General features: G+C 37.0%; 1 pseudogene; it reads left to right on the plus strand.

The window, feature by feature from the left end:
* The first annotated feature begins 3238 nt into the window (after positions 1–3238).
* On the plus strand, positions 3239–5655 carry Necap1-ps1 (NECAP endocytosis associated 1, pseudogene 1; annotated as a pseudogene).
* Positions 5656–19895: the final 14240 nt, after the last annotated feature.

The raw sequence follows: 19895 nt of genomic DNA on the forward strand, positions 1-19895 counted from the left end.
TCTGGTGTAGTTCTGATAGGTATGCCTTTATATGCTACTTGACCTTCTTCCTTTACTGCTTTTAATATTTTTTCTTTGTTTTGTGCATTTGGTGTTTAACTATTATGTGACGGGAAGAGTTTCTTTTCTGGTCCAATCTATTTGGAATTTTGTAGGCTTCTTGTATGTTTATGGGCATTTCTTTCTTTAGGTTAGGGAAGTTTTCTTCTGTGATTTTGTTGAAGATATTTACTGATCGTTTGAGTTGGGAGTCTTCACTCTCTTCCATACCTATTATCCTTGGGTTTGACCTTCTCATTGTGTCCTGGATTTCCTGTATGCTTTTGGCCATTAGCTTTTTCCATTTTACATTATCTTCGACAGTTGTGTGGATGATTTCTACAGAATCTTCTGCTACTGAGAATCTCTCTTCTAACTCTTGTATTCTCTTGGTGATGCTTGTTTCTGCAGCTCCTTGTCTCTTCCTTTGGTTTTCTGTATCCAGGGTTGTCTCCCTTTGTGCTTTCTTTATTGTTTCTATTTCCATTTTCAATTCCTTCACCTGTTTGATTGTGTTTTCCTGTAATTCTTTCAGGGATTTTTAATGTTTCCTCTCTAAGGACTTCTACTTGTTTACTTGGGTTTCCCTGCATTTCTGTAAGGGAGTTCTTTATATCTTTCTTAAAGTTCCCCATCATCATGATCATATGTGATTTCAAATCTAGATCTTGATTTTTTTGTGTGTTTGGATATTCAGTGTTTGCTTTGGTGGGAGAATTGGACTCTGATGATGCCATGTAGTCTTGGTTTTTGTTGCTTGCATTCCTGCTCTTCCCTCTTGCCATCAGGTTGTCTTTGGTGTTACTTGCTTTGCTATTTCTGACAGTGGCTTGACCTTCCTATAGGCCTGTGTGTCAGGAGTGCTCTAGACCTGTTTTGCTGTTTTCTTTCAGCCAGTTATGTGAACATAGTGTTCTGATCTCAGGCGTGTAGTCATTCCTGTCCACTGGCTTTCAGCTGTCACTCTTTGCGGGAACCAGAAGGGCCTGCCCCTACTTATCGTAGGTCCTTGTGTACAGGGGGCCCAGATGGCGCTAGGTGTTTTTCTCTAGAGTCATAAATGTGGGCAGAGAGTAGTCTTCCTTGGTTTCCCAGGCATGTCTGCCCCTCTGAAGGTCTAGCTCTCCCTCCCACGGGATTTGGGTTTAGGGAGCTGTTTGACTGGGTCCTTTCAGATCCAGGTGCAGTCTGGACTGCAGGGCTTCTGCAGCTTGACTGCTGCAATCTTCCCATGCTCAGAGGCACTATACAGTTTCCTCTTGGGCCAAGGATGTGAGCGAACGTTGCGGTGTCTCCTGCCTTGCAGTCTCAGGATTGCATACACTTCTGGGCCCATGAGGTTTGGGAGCAGGGAGCTATGGGGAAGTGATTGTTTTTGATAGCTGAGTAGTACTCCATTGTGTAGATGTACCACATTTTCTGTATCCATTCCTCTGCTGAAGGGCATCTGGGTTCTTTCCAGCTTCTGGCTATTATAAATAAGGCTGCGATGAACATAGTGGAGCATGTGTCTTTGTCGTATGTTGGAGCATCTTTTGGGTATATGCCTAAAAGAACTGGGTCATCTGGTAGTGGAATGTCCAATTTTCTACGGAAGCTCCAGACTGATTTCCAGAGTGGTTGTACCAGTTTGCAGTCCCACCAACAACGGAGGAGTATTCCTCTTTCTCTACATCCTTGCCAGCATTTGCTGTCACCTGAGTTTTTGATCTTAGCCATTCTCACTGGTGTGAGGTGAAATCTCAGGGTTGTTTTGATTTGCATTTCCCTTATGACTAAAGATGTTGAGCATTTCTTTAGGTGCTTCTCAGCAATTCAATCTTCCTCAGTTGAGAATTCTTTGCTTAGCTCTGAACCCTATATTTAATAAGGTTATTTGGCTGTCTGGAGTCTAACTTCTTGAGTTCTTCATATATTTTGTACATTAGCCCTCTATCAGATGTAGGATTGGGAAAGATCATTTCCCAATCTGTTAGTTGCCGTTTCATCCTAATGACAGTGTCTTTTGCCTTACAGAAGCTTTGTAGTTTTACAAATTCTCATCTGTCAATTCTTGATCTTAGGGGATAAACCAATGGTGTTTTGTTCAGGAAATTTTCCCCAGTGCCCATGTGTTCAAGACTTTTCCCCACTTTTTCTTCTATTAGTTTCATTGTATCTGGTTTGATGTGGAGGTCCTTGATCCACTTGAACTTATGCTTTGTACAGGGTGATAAGAATGGATTGATTTGTGTTCTTCTACATGCTGACCTCCAATTGAACCAGCACCATTTGTTGAAAATGCTATTTTTCTTCCATAGGTTGGTTTTAGCTCCTTTGTCAAAGATCAAGTGACCATAGGTGTTTGGGTTCATTTCTGGGTCTTCAGTTTGCCAAAACCAATCTACAGATTCAACGTAATTCCTATTGAAGTCTTTTTTAGAGAAAGACAGAGCAATTTGCAAATTCCTTTGGAATAACATATAACCTAGACACAGAACCAAAAGGAAGTTCAATTTAGTCTGAACAAAAAGCCTGCTCTCTGCAGACTTGATTTCATAGTACCATAATGTACCACGCAAGCTTCCAAAAGAAGGAAGCTGCAAATGGTGTACTCTGTACCTATTATTATGCTTATGAACCACAACAATGTCCAGTATAACAAGATAAGCTTAAAGACATAATAGAACTTGCAAAATCCTTTGGCAGTATCCAATAACAATTTGATTGGACTCAAGAACTTGTCAACAAGAGTAATATCACAGCTGGTACTGGAAATCTAGCCAAACACCAAGGATCACTGAATTCATAGATTTTGAAAGACTATACACAACAACTATTTTACTGAACTTGCATAATCTCCAACAACAGTGTATATATATTTAATCTTAAATTCAGAAAAAAAGTGTAGTTCATATCTTTTAAACAAGGAAACATTGCAACAGATACAAACCACTACAATTTCTGCAGCCTTTGACCAGGACCAAGTCTTAGCTGGATTTTCTTTTGTTCTGATTAAACAAGGTAAATGAATGCAACTTGGGGCAAAAAATATTTTATTATATTTTAGTTCAGAGATCATTGCAAACATGAGATAGAAAAACTAGAAGATCCAGAAGAACATGGAGGATTCTCTGAGATGGAGTCTCTGAAGCACATCAGAAGAGTATATCCATGAAATCTCAGTGCCTGGATACCAAAATAAATGAAATAAATAGACATGATAACTTGGACTGGGACAGCCCATGAATCTTCAACCTTAGACAAAGAACTGAAACAACTACGGAATGCTGAAAGTGGAAGAAGTCATCTTCCCCAAAAATACTCTATTGGTTATCTTATTTATATTTTCTGTACCATGTTATACACATATAAATACACATTGCATTATATTGACTGTGCATGTTTTATTTACGTGTTCACACACACAAACATACAAACACACACACACACACACACACACACACACACACCAATACCACCATCACCATCACCACCACCACCACCACCATCACCACCATCACCACCATCAACAATAGCAATAGGGGAAAATAGGCTATTAATTTTAAATAGAATAAGGGAATAAAATAGCATGGCTTGAAGGGATGTGTGAGAAGAGAGAATGTTTCAATTGTATTAGTCTCAGAGAGTAAGAAAACTATATTTAAAAGTCTTGCTTACTTAGAATTCACTTAGGTTCTAAGGACATGCAACATGGTGGTCCATTTAAGTTACAGACAATATGCTTGAGGCAATAGACTTAAGGCTCAGGGCAATATAGCACTTTTCCTTGACTACCTGTCACAAAAGTCTTATTCAAGCATTAGTGTCAGAACCACGCAAAGAAAACAAAAGTGATGTAAACATTTTTCTACTGTACAAGGCCTTCTAAAATTTCTAGTATATTTTAAAATACAGTACTCCAACGCAATATAAATAAGAGAAGAATTAATCAATTTACAAGCAGCAAGTTCTCTGTTAATAAGTTAAAGCTTTAAGTAAATGTTCCTTAAATAATTTTTTATTTCATTCCATCACATTTTAAGATTAAATAGGTTCAGTAAATGAGTCATGATAGGAATGTCCAGACACTCAGGATCCAGTTAGAGAAATCACCCCCTCTGCCCTGTGCACTATTTTTTAAAAAAGATGCATTTTGTCCATGAAATGGTTGTGCTTGTGCCCTGCTCACAATTCCTAAAGTACAAAACATAAATCAAGGCAACGAGAAGGACTCAGTTTGGAAAATCTTGATGTTTTAAAGCCTTTAATGGCTGATTGGAAATTTTGAGCTTCATTGACATAAATTTTCCAATATTCTTCAAAAACTCTTGCTCTAGACTGAACTTGCCCTGTAGTTCATGCTCTGTATGAAAGGATGGGTCTCCAGGATATGCACAACTTCCCTGAGGAATAAACAAGCAGGTGGAGAAATGGATGAGAGAAAGATACACAATGCCCAGAGAGAAAGATGCTTAAGGAATTTTTTTATTCTTCTCTCGTTCAAAGTATCCCTTCTGTAATTTCTCTTCCCTTAACTCTTCCCTCTCCCTCCCTGTACTTCCCCTCCATTTCCCTTCAGAAATGAGCAATGAGAAGGCTCCTAAAGGAAGTTAGCCTCAACTGAGCATGGCATAGTACATTACACTAAGACTAGGTACACACCCTCATATGAAGGCTGGATGAGGCAACCTAGTAGGAGGAAAGGGGTCCCAAGAGGTAGCAAAAAAATTAAAAGTCAGGGACAACCCGAATTCCACTGTTGGAATCCTGTAAGAATACCAACTATAAAAGCATAACATGAAGCCTATATAGTGGCTAAGCTGGAACATGAATCTGTTTTCTACATGAAGCCTGAAGTCAGCATCTACTAGATTCAGTCACTGGCTCCTAACCAAGGTTAGAGGTCATCTGACTGGAATTTAGACCAATGTATTCAACTGGTCACCTCCGAATCACTTCAAAAGGGAAGATTGCCTACATCAAACTGGAAGATAAAATTTCAGGGAAGCTTTCTGCTCAGACACCAGTAGAACAGTATCCTGGTGTTGCCCTGGAGACTGTGACAGACTACGGCTGCTACTTTGTGATCATATTCCAGAATGGTGCCGGGCACAGAGCATTTGTTGGCATTGGCTTCACCGATTAGGAAGATGCCTTCGACTTTAATGTTTAGATCTGCAAGATCACTTCAAGTGGTAAAGCAGGAAACTAAGATTTCCAAAGGATTGCTTGAAATAGATAATCATCCCAAGTTCGATTTAGGTTTCAAGGAAGGACAAACCATCAAGTTGAGTACTAGGAACATTACAGACAAGAAAGGAGGTGCTTCTAAGCCCTGGGCTTCAGGGACAGGGGCCTGAACTTACTCCCACTTTCACCTGGAGGCAAAGTCACTATTCCCACACCACCCTCCTCAGTTGCCGTCAGCAACCATGTCACCCCACCACCTATTCCAAAATCTAATATGGAGGTAATGATTCAAATATCCTGTTACATTTGGATTCTCTGGATCCTGCCTTGACTTCAGCACCAGTTCCAGTTTCTATAAGCAATGACTTGTGGGGAAAGTTCAGCACTTCATCCAGCTCTGTTCCAAACCAGACACCACCGCCATCTAACTGGGTCCAGTTTTGAATAGCATTGGCAAGAAGTTAAGAACACTTGAAGAATAAAAATTACCTCAAGGGCACCATTCTATGAGGGAGTTGACAGATAGCTTCATTTCCCAGAACCAAAATTAGTGGTCAGTCTTTTTAGTAGCTTCTTCGTGCATTGAGACTGGAGTTTTTTGTTTTGTTTTGTTTTTTGTTACCTCTGTTTTACTTACTGTCTAGCCAGGAGACAATCTGCTGTTTTCTGCCCATGACCAAACAGGGGAGTAGTAGGATTTATCACAATGACCAAATTTGCAGAGTTCAGTAAGCCAACTTTATGAATAGGAGTGACCTCTAATATATGTAAATTCTTTTTTTTTTTTTTTGGTTCTTTTTTTTTCGGAGCTGGGGACCGAACCCAGGGCCTTGCGCTTCCTAGGTAAGCACTCTACCACTGAGCTAAATCCCCAGCCCCAGTAAATTCTTAAACATATTCTAGAATCATCTCTAGTTAGCAATTTCAGGAAAGGCAAATGCCTTGAAACTGTCTTCTCCACTAACTCAAGATGAAAAATGGCCTGGCTGACTCCAGGACTCAAAAAGTTAAGGTTTTCATAGGGGTGTATTTGGAGAAAGCTGTGTCCCAGGTTTCTTCTGTAAGGCTTCCTTCAGGCTTATCTTTTTCAGTGAATATCCTATGCTGGGTGGAGCCCCATCACCTTCTTGTGTGTTTGCATGTCATTTCCTTTGACAAGAGGGTTGTGTTGGTGGCACCTCACTGTTTTCTTATTGAATAGTACAGCATCATAGATCAGTGATTATTTCTGAGATAAAGATGGTCAAGGGGCTGTGCTTTCCATTTTTGTAGTCTACAGAAATGTTTAATTTCTTGCAGCTCCATGTGATTGCTGCATTTGAAGCATAACATTAATTTATACTTACCCTGTGCTTTACCTGTAGAGTTTTATCTTGATGTGTAGAGCAGAGAGCTAGAAGCACTTAGCTCCCATTCAGTACCCACAATACCTTGCTGTCTGGTTTTGACTCCTTTCCATAAACATTTTATTTCAGTCCATCTAGTGCTTTCCATGGGAAGCTGCTGTTAATTATGTCCGTGTGAAGGAGGTTAAGTCACAGCTTTTTTAACCAAGATAGGTAGGCTTTGCTCTAGGCTTTGATACCCAGCTAGGATATCTTAAAGGAAGTTACTGCCGCATCTCTCTCCAGTCTGCCCATCATTCCTTTTACAGTGCTGTTAAGTGTGTCCTGTTGAGGTCTGTGGTTACTTCCCTTTGTTTGTTGGGCTCTTTGAGAAGTGCAAGCACCTTTCAAATATATTGTTTGTCGATATTCTTGTTAGCTTTTTTCTAGCTGACGGTCTATTTTCATATTGCCTCTTCCCCTCCCAGACAGCTCTCTTCTTGCAGAGCCATGTCAGCACATTTAAGTTCCAATAAAAAACACTAAGAAGAAAGTGCATAATCACTAGTGACTATTTGGGAAACCAACTTTCTCAATCTTCCTTCATTTTGTGTTCTTTGTAGTCTTAAGATGATAACATAATATGTATCTGAATTGCTGAAAATTGAAAATGAAGTTGAAGATATATATATATATATATATATATATATATATATATATATATATATATCCTTAATGCTGTATTGGTGTAAAAATGATAATTAAAGGTATTAATAAAGAAAAAAGTATAACATATATACAGAGAACCTCCTGCCCCTACCACCAACAATCGGTCTTCTCTGCAAGATTTGTTGGGGCAATGGTGCACTGAATGTGTGGGAGTGGCTAGCTAACAAGCGATCTAACTTGAAGACTATACTTGAGAGAGAGTCCATGCCTGACATTACTTGGAAGGTTAGGACACAGAGGTTGGATAGCCCAGGGACCTAGGATAGAAGAAAACATGACTGGCAAAACAAACAAACAAACAGAAAAAACCCAAAAAGCAAACAAACAAATGAAAAACCAAAACCAAAAAAAAAAAAAAAAGAAAAGAAAAAAACCACACACAAAACCTGACAATGATACAATTCCTGATATTTTGTGTACTCAGAGCCTAGCTCAATCATTATCAGATAGGCTTCATCCAGCAAGTGAGAGGTCAAATGTAGAAACCCACAACCAAACACTGGCTGGAGCTCTAGGAAGCTGTGGAAGAAAGTGGTGGAGGAAGGAGGACTGTAGGATCCAGAGGCATTGAGGACAGCACAGAATCAACTAAGCAGAGCTCTTAGGGGCTCACAGAGACTGAAGTAGTAATTATGGAAATAGTGTTTAAAAAGTCAGAATCAGCCTTCTCTTATAGAAGTACCTTGTCCCCTTGCCTAGGACAGGAAAAGCTTTGTCTCTATGTGAGCTTTGGGGAACTCTAACCCCTCAAAAATAGACTTGTACACTTATGACTAGATTCTTTTACTTTATTCAAAAGAAGTAAATTAAGTAAAGAATTGTGAGTTATGCAACTTATTTTAATTCTTCTGAACATTTATCAGACACAAATTTGATATATGTAGGGAGTTAAATTTGATAATTTAATATATGTACACACTAGGCAATAATCCAACCAAATGAAAATTACCTCTTTTTATTCCCCAAAAACATATCACTACACAGTTCTCTGGGTATTTTTTTAATGTGCATTATAGATTATAGAGGGCTTATTCCATTGTCCCTACTCTGTAATAAATACCACATCTCTTCATTTTTGACTATATCTTCTTCCTTATCCTGTTTCTCTTAGTCTTGAGTAACTGTTGAAAGACCCCCGGAGTGGGGAGACCCTCACTCAAGTCTCAGGATGATGCGACCCCCCAAGAACTCACGTGAGACCGTCCTTGCTGTAATAAACATGAAGTTTATTGATAGGAACCAGTGCACTGGGGTCGAGACTCATATCCCACGCAGGGGCAGTGGAGTTCGACCCCGAGAGGCTGGGAGAAAGGGGATTTAAAGGGAGAAACCACAACCCAAGGGGGCAGGGATGGCGTCATTGGAAAGTGTCAAGAATACCAATGAAATATCACAAGGAAGAACTTCCTGTTTCTCAAGATTGTTCTCTAAGGGCCTTATCTTAAGTCCTTTTATCTAGTTCCTGGGAGAGCAGGCTCAAGAAATGTAACCTTTTACTTACAGGTAGAGGGCAGAGTCTGGAATTTGAGGTATTTAGGGCTTTTTTAAACTTCTGACTTCTTAGCTGCATTTTTTATTCTTTCACTGTCTTTATGATAAGCTATTTGAGATCATCTCCTATATTTGTAACAAGTGATGAACAGCATATGAGCCTTAACTTACACTTTTGCTATTCTTATTTCCCTTCATATGATGTCTGCCAGATGCACTGACACACACAAATATACATATATGCACATATATACACACAAATACCTGTAAACACATGCACAAATTTACACATACACACATGTACTTAATAGATTTGTACATATATTAGGTGAAATCTGACTGCTATCACCATTTCCTTCACATGGTTTTCTAACATCCATATTCTCTTTCCCACACCAGTCCCTTTTCTACATTCACAGCATTTTGTTGTGTTTTGTTTGTTTTGTGGCTCACCATGTTAATCCAGGGATATCTGTGTGATCGTGTGTTTGGCTTTTTTTTTTAAGCATGATGAGTTCATCAGTGAGTATACAACTGAAAAAAAAATCTGCTTGTTCCTTCAAATCCAGCAGCTCAATATTCAACAGAGAGAAGAGTGGCTCCTGTTGGATCTAATATTGACAGTTGACATGTCCAGTCTTGTACGGGCATGCTACTAGGACTGTGAAATTGCAATTGCATTGGCTGTGTCATGCCCATGGGATAGCATTTCACAGAACTTTTCCCTACCCTCTGTTACACTTTTAATCAGATTATTTATTTGTTGTTGAATTTTACAAGGTGTTTACATATTCTGAAAACTAGCTCTCATGTCGAGTAGATAATTTTAAAATATTTTCTTCAGGTCACATCACTTATATGACTAGGGTCTATCATACACAGAAGATATTTCATATGACAAAAATTGTATTGATTGTACATTGTGAGTCATACCTTAAGGCTGTTTTAGTCATTGTTGTGTGGGAGCTGTGATGTTTGTTCTTCTACCTCTAATGAAGCATGTGGATATACTTTACTTTCTCCTGCATAATTTCAGGTGTAACATTTATGACTTTCTTTGACATTTCAAGAAAACATTGATTTGTGGTGGAATATAAGAATCTGCTTTCTTTCTTATATAAATGGAAATATATTTTACTTAGTTCTATTATTGATCAGACTGTCATATCTCTGAGGAATGTTCCTGAAGCTTTTGTGACAAATACTGTGACTATACACTTTGATTAATTCTCAGTTATCTATTCTGTTTCATGTTTGGGAGGATGTGAGTCTTTATGCCAATGCAAGATCTGACTTGGTAACTGGTTCTGTAGGGCATTTTGAAGGTCAATATTAGGATGCTTCTTATTTTGTTCTTTTGTTTCTTCACTATTGTGGTGGTAATTCTTTATTATCAATGTGATGGGGTTTAGACCTAAGTAGGAAAATCTCCTACCTGTAGGTATTTGAGGGCACTGCTAGAAGACTAACAGGAGAGAAGATTCCACAAGAGACTGGACCAGAGCAATGGACCCTGAGGGAAAATTGTTGCAGCTTCCTTGTCTACTGTCCCTTTTTGCTTATGACTTCATTAATTGCTACTGGCACTGCTACAGCTGCTTCAATCCATCAGAGGTGCCAGATTCCAGTTTCTTTGACATCCCACCTAACATCTGAAAACTTGAAACCCGTAGAATATTTCCATGGCTACAGTTTCATGTGGAGAATAATGAGATGCCCGGCAAATGGTAAGAGAAACTACCAAATTCTCAGCTTTTCGAGTGTTTGGTCAACCATTATTGGACCTCCCAGCCTGCTGATTGTCAGCCTTCAGCTAAAGTTCCTTGGACAATATTGATTCTACTCCTCCAGAGAAAATGGCCCAATAAACATGGTAAAATTTGTTTCCAATTATTTAATTTTGTGACTAGTGTGAATAGGTCTACATTTGTATCTCTTTTCTGCAAATATTGTTTCTTTGGGATATATAAATGGTACTATTTTGAGTATTAATCCCATGTTCAGTACATTTCCATTTTTTAAATCATTTTCAAGATGATCTATGAAAGGGTAGGTCTTTATGTTTTTCTAGACTAGAATGCCATGTCATCTTCAATGAAGTATAATTTTAGTTTTTCCTTTCTTGTCTTTATCTTCTTTTAGATGTTACTTAAAAAAAAATCCAGCTGTTCTTCATCTAGTAAATTGTCCCTAGGTCTCCCATATTTAGCATTCCTTACATTGAGATCTGTTAAGATGTGTTCTAATATTGGTTGAGAGTTTTTATAATGCAGGAATTTTATATTTTTGGATTTCCTGCCTCCATTGCTATCATACAGTACGTGTCACACAATGTCTGATGTGTGCAATTAGTTTTTGCACATGTTCAACTACCCTGTATTCCTAACAATAACAAGTCATCTATTTTTCATGTTAGATTATTTTAATGACTTTCCCTGATCTTTTTTGGTGATTGTTTATCTTTCTTTTTCTTTATTGAACCTTATAGGGTATATTTATCAGGATATCTATTGTACTTTTATTTTTTTTTGTTTTGTTTGGCTTTATTTAGTAATTCTTAAATTAATAGAATGCATTAGGCAGACTTCCCTTGAATATTCTACTTTTTAATTGTTTAAAATGATTTCAGAGAAATGGGCTTTTTAGCTCTTCCATGTATGTTTTATAAAATTCCATACTTTATCCATGAAGAAGTACTGTTATGTTATTGGTGGGACTTTCAATTAAATTTTATTTAATGGTAAAATATTATTACTTTTAGACTTTTTATATAATCATAATATAAAGAATGATGTCTTGGGGAACTTCATTTATATTATGTTTTCTAATTCCTTAGCATATTATTTTCAAAGTAATTTCTTGTCATCCTTTATATTTCTCTGATAATAGTTCCTATGTCCTTCTTAACTATAACTAATTTTAGTTTTCTCTTTTTATTCTTGTTCTATTCAGCCATTTTGAACATTATTTTCTTTTAAAATTTAATCTGTAACTTGCTTAATTCTTCGCAAAATTTGTATTCCTATTTCATTTAGTTATACTTTTTCTAAGTTTTTGTTTACTTATTTTTTTCTCTTTATTGGATATATTCTTTACATACATTTCAATTTTTATCTCATTTCCCAATTTGTCCGCTGGAATCTACCTATCCTTCCCCTGTTCCCTTGTCTCTATGAGAATGTTCCCTCACCCACCCACCCATTCCCCCTACCTCCCAGCCAAGGCTTTCCCCTAGAGTGGGGCATTGAGCCTTCATAGGACCAAGGGCCTCTCCTCTCATTGATGTCCGATAAGGCCATCCTCTGTTACATATTTGGCTGGAGTCATGTGTCCCTCCATGTGTACTCTTTGGTTGGTGGTTTAGTCTCTGGGAACTCTGGGGGGGAGGGTTCTGATTGGTTGATATTGTTGTTCTTCCTATGGGGTTGAAAACCTCTTTAGCTCCTTCAGTCCTTTCATTCCTCCATTAGGGTCCCAGTTCTCAGTTCAGTGGTTGGCTGTGAGGCTCTGGCAGAGCCTCTGAGGAGATATCTTCATCAGGATCCTTTAGATTCTTGTTCTTAGTGATTTTTATCCTTAGTGGTAAAGTTGAGCTGCTTGTTTTGAAGCTATATAATTTATTGACATTGGACTTTCAGATAAATCCTTCCTAGTTATATTTCTGGTGGATTTCATAGGTTTCTATGATTTTACTTTCATTTTGATTTGTTGTAATACTTTTAAGTTTTACAATCGCCCTGACCCACTGTTTAAGGATAAAGTTGACTCATGTATTTTCTACTCCCCTTACTGAGTTCTACTTTTATTTTGCTATATCACAGAAGATATCATACAAATTTTAAAATATTTATTCACCTAACACAAAATGGGCCCATGTGGTTTTGTGAGATTTTTGGTTTGTTTGGTTTTAATTTTAGAGTTTTGTTTTTTGTTTTTGTTTCTTGTTGTTGTTGTTGTTGTTGTTGTTGTTGTTGTTGTTAAGGTGGGAGTAGTGGTGGTGGTGGTTTATTTTTAATGTCTTCTTATATGTGTTTATTTTTATGAAAGAGAAAAACAATATTAAACTGGTAGGTATGGAAGTGGGGAGGATTGGGTGTAATTGAAGGATGGTAAATAATATAATCAAAATATATTTCATGAAAAAATTAAGTAACAAGTTAAAAAGTAAGAATTACAGGCAACTTAGGAAGACTGAGAGTTAAAGTCTTCCCCTGAGAAGACATATCAAATGATTATCTGAGACAAAATTTTCTGCTTTGAAAACACACAAGTAACATACAGACTGTAGATAGTATTTAAGAGTATGTATTATATATTATATATTATATATTTACATAAGAAATATTAACTAATAATGGTCATGCATTTATAAGGGAGCAAGTAAAGACATATTTGGGCAGGACTGGAGAAAGAAAAGAGAGGAGCAATTATGTAATTATAATCTCAAAAATAAATTTAAAAAGAAGAAAGTTGTTGAGATTTGTTCATAAATAACATATGATCACTAGAGAATTTTTCATCTGTTAGACAACTCTATCTTCTGAATCCACTGAAGAAAATAAATATACTTAGGGTTATTTTGGAGTTTGTGCATGAAAGAATTGTCTTCCTTTATGGATATAATAATTCTATCACATTCCTGTTACTTCAATTCTTATGTTAACATTTTTAATTTTTAACAGTTTTTCTTCCAATATTAGTGAATGACTTCCAAGGTGAAATATTTTCTTATGCAGCCAGAGTGTGGGTACTGTGGCTTTGGTTATGAGTGAACTCAGAAGTGTACTCTCCATGTGAATTGGTCAGTTATGTAACAAAAATCAATGATGCTTGTGCCTCAATAATCTAGACACAGATACTTGATAAAGCAATAGCGTTATTTTAGGTTGACAAAGGGTATCAGAAAAACGTACTTAAAGGAACTATTAAGATGAATGATGCTAGTAATGTTGACAGTTACCATGTTAGGGAAGATGCAAATATCCTTAGGATGTTTAAAGTTAAAAACAAATTGGTTCACAACCTCTAGTGAAAGCAGTTATAGTGCCTGGATGCAGGATACAAAGGGACACATATGTAGATCCAGTAGAAGCATGTATATTGATAGCTGTGGAGGTAACAACAACACTATTTATGCCACTTTCATAGGACACTGACCTCAGGCCCCACAGAAACAAGAACCGAGGTAGTAGAAACTGGTGAAGCTCTGAGTCTTCAGTCTTTGGTGAAGTAATTTCTTGAGTTGTGGGGAAGTAAGTGTCAGTATCTCTCTAGTTTATAAGAGTTTATTTGATACTATGGCTATGAATCACGGCCACCTCCCTATAAGGTGACCTGTGATGTCTCCAGGGATTCAGACTGTGACAGCTATGATGCTAAGACTATGGTCAACAACAGTAGCCAGTACTCAGGTTTCATAGAGGAGTACCAGTGATTTCATGTATATCCTGGATTCAGATGATAGCATCCATTGTGCTGAATCCATATGCAATGAAGGATTCTATCCTCAGGCCCTGTAGAAGCAAACAATAATCATATTGTCAATATTGTGGCAATAGTTGAGGTGTAATGGTGGCCCATGAGCCACTTGGGTAAATGAATCCCTTTATCCCTGATGGCATTAGTATTTGAATGTGATAAGGACTGTCAGAAGACAGAGTATGAGGAATGAAAAGTAACCACTATTTCCAGAACAAAGCAGTTGTATAGATTCCAAGCAAAGAATCAAGCCTATGGAAACTGTTGATGATATTGTCATTGGTGATTGCCAAGACACAGTGAGAATATGAACCTTGGAATACTTCCCAATTTTATTTATAAACAATATGGATCCTTCCGTGTGTAGTCTTTGGTTGGTGGTAAAGTCTCTGGCATCTCTGGGGGATCTGGTTCATTGATATTGTTGGGGTTGCAAACACCTTCATATCCTTCAGTCTTTCCCTAACTCCTCAATTGGGATCCCTGTGCTTCATCTGATGGTTGTCTACAAGCATCTCCATGGCTCCTGCTGCATATGTAGCAGAGGGTGGCTGTATCTGGCATCAACTGGGGGGAAAGCAGAGGCTCTTGATGCTGTGAAGGTTTGATGCACCAGTGTATGGGAATGCTAAGGCAGTGAGACAGGAGTGGGTAGGTGTGTGAGGGAACACCCTCATAGAAGCAGGAAGAGGTGGGTGAAATAAGGGGTTTTTGGAGGAGGAACCAGAAAGGGGAATAAAATTTGAAATGTAAATAAGTAAAATAAACAATAGGTGGAGTGTTCAGGTACCCTAGTGTAGATGGGGGAGGGGGGAGTAGGTATGGGATGTGGAACAGTCAGAGGGTGGAACTGGACTGGGATAAAATCTGGAATGAAAAAATGTATTTTTTTAAAAAAAGAAACAGAAGTACAAAAAAAATAAAATAAATAAAATAAGCAATGAATTCTTGCCAAAAAAAACCCAACCAACCAACCAACCAACAAACAAACAAAACAAAACAAAAAAAAAAAAAGAAAGAAAGAAAAGAAAAAGAAAAGAAAAAGAAAACAAATAAAGAAAAACAGTGTGGATTCTTCCCTGGAATTGAAGTTGTATGAACTTACTACCCTTTCCTGAGGCTTTTGTTGTTGTTAGTTGCTGTCATCAGATGGCTTTCCTCGATGGGTTTCTCTAGTTCTGTTCTGGAGGAGGTGAACACAAGCCACTCCTATTCAGTTGCCCTGGACGATTCTCTCTCACAGTTAAGATAAAATTCAGTATTTCTAAGGGAAATCTGAGTTAGTGTAGTCCTAGGTGAGAATTTCAACCCCAGAAACACTAACATTTTAAGAAAGTGTCGGCAGTTCCTGAATTTGATGTTTGATTTAGGTAGGATACATCGGTTTTCTACTGACAGAGAATGATGTGCACTGAGGAAATGCTATCCTTTGAATGTCGTTGCTGTTCTGGCCCTTTCTATTTAGGAGAGGATCTTCTGTAGAAATTCAGGTTGGCCTCAGTGCTGTCTCATAGATATGTGACATTGAACTTCTTCTTTAAAGAATTTTTTTAACTATCTGTATTTGTATGTGTGTATGTGTGTGTGTGTGTGTGCGTGTGTTTGTGAGTGTGTGTGTGTGTGTGTGTGTGTGTGTGTCGTGAGGGAAGCTAAAAGCTAACAAAAAGGAGTTTCAGATATCCAATATGTATAGTTATACGCAAGTATGAGCTAATGTGAGAGCTGGAGACTGAATGAAGGGCTTCTAAAAAGGGAAGTGTATGCTTTTAACCTATTAAGCATCTTGTCTGCAACTTGGGCATAAATTCTTGATTTATTTGCTTCTATACTCTAAGTTCTAGCCTTGAAACTTAGCTTCCAGTCAGACATGTAACAACAGAAATGAACAGAATTTCTTAAGTTCACTGTTACTAAGAGAGTTGTTTGTTAGGTTAAATGCATTTAGTACTCTTTTGCTTGCAAAAATTTTCAGTTCATACTGGGACTTACTGGGTCATAATTTTATTGTATATCAAGAAGCATCTATTGTTGTTTGTTTGTTGGTGTGTGGTGCTTATTTTCTATACTGATGGGAATTTAAAGAACCTCAAGGAACTAAAATTAGAATTAAAAGATATTCTATTATTTCAAATATTACATGAATTAATTGAATCAGTACTGTGAGCTTCATTTTTTACTCTGTATTGATTCAAATCTTTGCAATGCTATTCTTAGAGAGACACATATTCTCCGGTTCAGTTTGATTTACTTAGTCGCCTGTGTTTTCTACATTTAGATGACTTTTAAATGTTCATTCAATTTTTGAACATTTACTGATCATTATTCTAATAAAGTCTTACCATCAAAATTTAATTATTTAATAAATTGCAGATTTTTGCATTTGCTTGCTACATTGTCAGGTTCATTCAGATAATATGGCTCCAAATTATGACTATTCTATGTGAAAATAGGGTAGGTATTATGATATTATGACATGCACCTATTTTAAAAGAGGTAAGTACTAATTACTGGTAATATGGACTGCAAATATTTCCTTCTATTAAAATTATTAAATAGGCAATTCTAATTTTGTTATCCTTTTTCTTGGAAGTCACAAGTTGTCATCAGGTGGGTCAGCATGACTATTATTACCCTATAAGCAGGATCATCATTATCTTTATTTTGTAGTCACTTCTGATTGGCTGATAGTTCCTGATGAGGAATCAAGTTATAGCTTTGTAAATAAGAGTACATCTGGTTTAAATAGTATCCTTTCGCCTCAAGGTATCTATTCACTTCTGTGTGATCAAGACCTATCTAAAGAAAAAAAAAAACAATTAAGTAAGAAAAAAAATGTGTACTGCACTCTCATTCTCCACCTTTCACTTACAATCAGCATCATATTCTGGTCCACCAAGGAAGGCAGGCTGATAAAACATTTGTAAGCCAGTGAAAATGTTTCCAGGCTGATAAATTTAAAAATACATCTGCAAGGCCAAGCAGGAATATATTATACAGAGTGTGCCAAGAGAAGTAAGTGCTCCCCAGACAGAAAGCCAAGGTTCCACACCCATTTATACCTAACACGCTTTAAGGTCTTCATTACTCTTCTGCTGAAGCTAATTCATTTCCAAATTTTTGCAATTATCACAGGAGTGAAGCAGAGAAACGTGCCATGCTTGCCATAGTACTTCACAACCTCTCCTTGATACTAATAATGGTGATGGACAGCAGTTTTATTTCTGGAAGCACAGTCACCATGTAAAACCAAATTATCAGATTTCAGGGCCAAAAAGAACATTTTGTGGGATGTAATAGCTATAAATCATCCCTCTCTAGAATACTGAAAGTTGAGGCTTTTAGCAAAGAAATATATCAAATGTAGTTTAATATTGATTTTTTCCCCTTCAGAAATGTGTTTCAACCACAAAGACCCCAAAGCTTAGTAAATCTACATAGAATTCTTAAACAGGTTCTAGTTGTATTTTTTTCTTTATTTCATTGAGAAATTCCTATGACATTTCATTCAATTCATTTCCTGAAACTGACTCACTGGTGCAGAATCACATCATGTGAGACTGCAGCTTCACAGCTATCCCTGAGTTCGGCCTGTGTATACTCGAAAATAGCAAAGGATCTAGTACCGCATGTAACTCCTCACAAATCTCTAATGAGACCCTTATATCAGGAAGCATCATGAGTCTAGGGCATTGTATTTGGTAAATCATAGCCCTGTCATTATCATAATTGTCATTTAGGGGCTAGGATTTATTGGAGGGATGCTGAAAGAGTAAACAAAACATAATAAAAACCATGACTGTCAATTGAATTATACCTCTGGATTTTCTCCAAAAATTAAAAGGAAAAATCAAACAGTATCAGAATGAGAAAGTATAAGGAATGACTAGCATTAATCTGTAGTAGAATTAACTGCCATCTTCAACAGACAGGAGTTAGATGAATTTGTCATTCATGATATAAACACTCAGAATTCTGGTTAAATGTTTGTACATATTGACAATTGAGGATCCTTAAAATATTTAAAATAAAATGTGTCTAAAAACTTTGAACATTTCAAATGGCTTTCTGGCCATTTGAGATTCCTCTGTTGTGAGTTCTGTTTAGATCCATACCTCATATTTTGATTGGGTTGTTTCTTTATTTGTTTGTTTGTTTTTTTTAGAGGTTAGCTTTTTGAGTTCTTCATATATTTTGGATATTACTGAAGTTTTTTTCCCAATATATAGATGGCCAATTTGGCCTCTTTACTATGTCCTTTGCCATTCAGAAGGTTTTCTGTTTCATGAGGCCACATTTATCAATTCTTGATCTCAGAGCCTGAGCTATTGGAGTTTTGTTTAGGAAGTTTCTCCCATGCCAATGAGTTGCAGTCTCTTTCCAACTTTCTATTCTATTAGACTCAGTATATCTGGTGTTATGTTGAGGTCCTTAATCCACTTGGACTTGACCTATGTAAAAGCTGAAAAGTAAGGATCTATTTTCATTTTTGTACATACATACTTTCAGTTTATACTAGCACAATTTATTGAAGATGCTTTTTTGGTCCATTGTATATTTTTGGCTTCTCTGTTGAAGATCAAGTGTCCATAAGTGGGCAGTTTTATTTCTGGGTCTTCAATTCTATTCCAACTTGATTGATCAACTTGTCTATGTACTAATACAGTACAGTTTTCCTCTCTCTCTCTCTCTCTCTCTCTTTCTTTCTTTCTTTCTTTTTAACTGTTGATCTGTAGTACAGCTTGAGATAAGGGATGGCAATTTTCCAAGAAGTTCTTTCATTGTTAAAAATTGTTTTCATTACCCTGGGGTTTTTGGGGTACTGAGAATTACTTATTCCATGTCTTTGGAGAATTGTGTTAGAATTTTGATGGATATTTCATTGAATCTACATATTGTTTTTGGTAGGATGGCCATTTTTACTATGTTAATCCTACCAATCCATCAGCATGGGAGATCTCCATTTTCTGAGGTCTCCTTAAATATTTTTTGAGAGATTTGAAGTTCATATCATACAAATCTTTCATTTGTTTGGTTAGAGTTACCCCAAGATATTATATACACTGTGCTACTATTGGGAAGGGTGCTTTTTCCCCATTTTCCTTCTCAGTATGTTTATCACTTACATAATTATGATTTGTTTGAGATAATTTTACATCTTCCCACTTTACTGAAATTGTTTAAAAGCTGTAGAAGTTCCTTGGTAAGATTTTTGGGGTCACTTATACATGCTATCATATGATCTGGAAATAGTGATACAAAGTCCTTAGTTATCAGGGAAATGCAAATCAAAAGAACCCGTAGATTTTACCTTACACCAACCAGAATGGCTAATATTAAAAACTTAGGTGACAGAAGATGTTGACAAGGATGTGGAGAAAGAGTAACACTCCTACGTTGATGGTGGGATTGCAAACTAGTATAACCTCTCTGGAAATCAATCTTGAGATTCCTCAGAAAAACTGGAAATAGATATACCTGAAAATCCAGCTACACTACTCTTGGCCATAGACCCAAAAGATACTCAACCTTACTAGAGGGACACGTGCTCCACTATGTTCATAGAGGCCTTAATTGTGAGAGGCAGAAGCTGGAAACAGATACACACACACACACACACACACACACACACACACACACACACGAAGAACAAATATAGAAAAT

The sequence above is a fragment of the Rattus norvegicus genome, chromosome 3 (genome assembly GCF_036323735.1).
Source record: "Rattus norvegicus strain BN/NHsdMcwi chromosome 3, GRCr8, whole genome shotgun sequence".
NCBI lineage: Eukaryota > Metazoa > Chordata > Mammalia > Rodentia > Muridae > Rattus > Rattus norvegicus.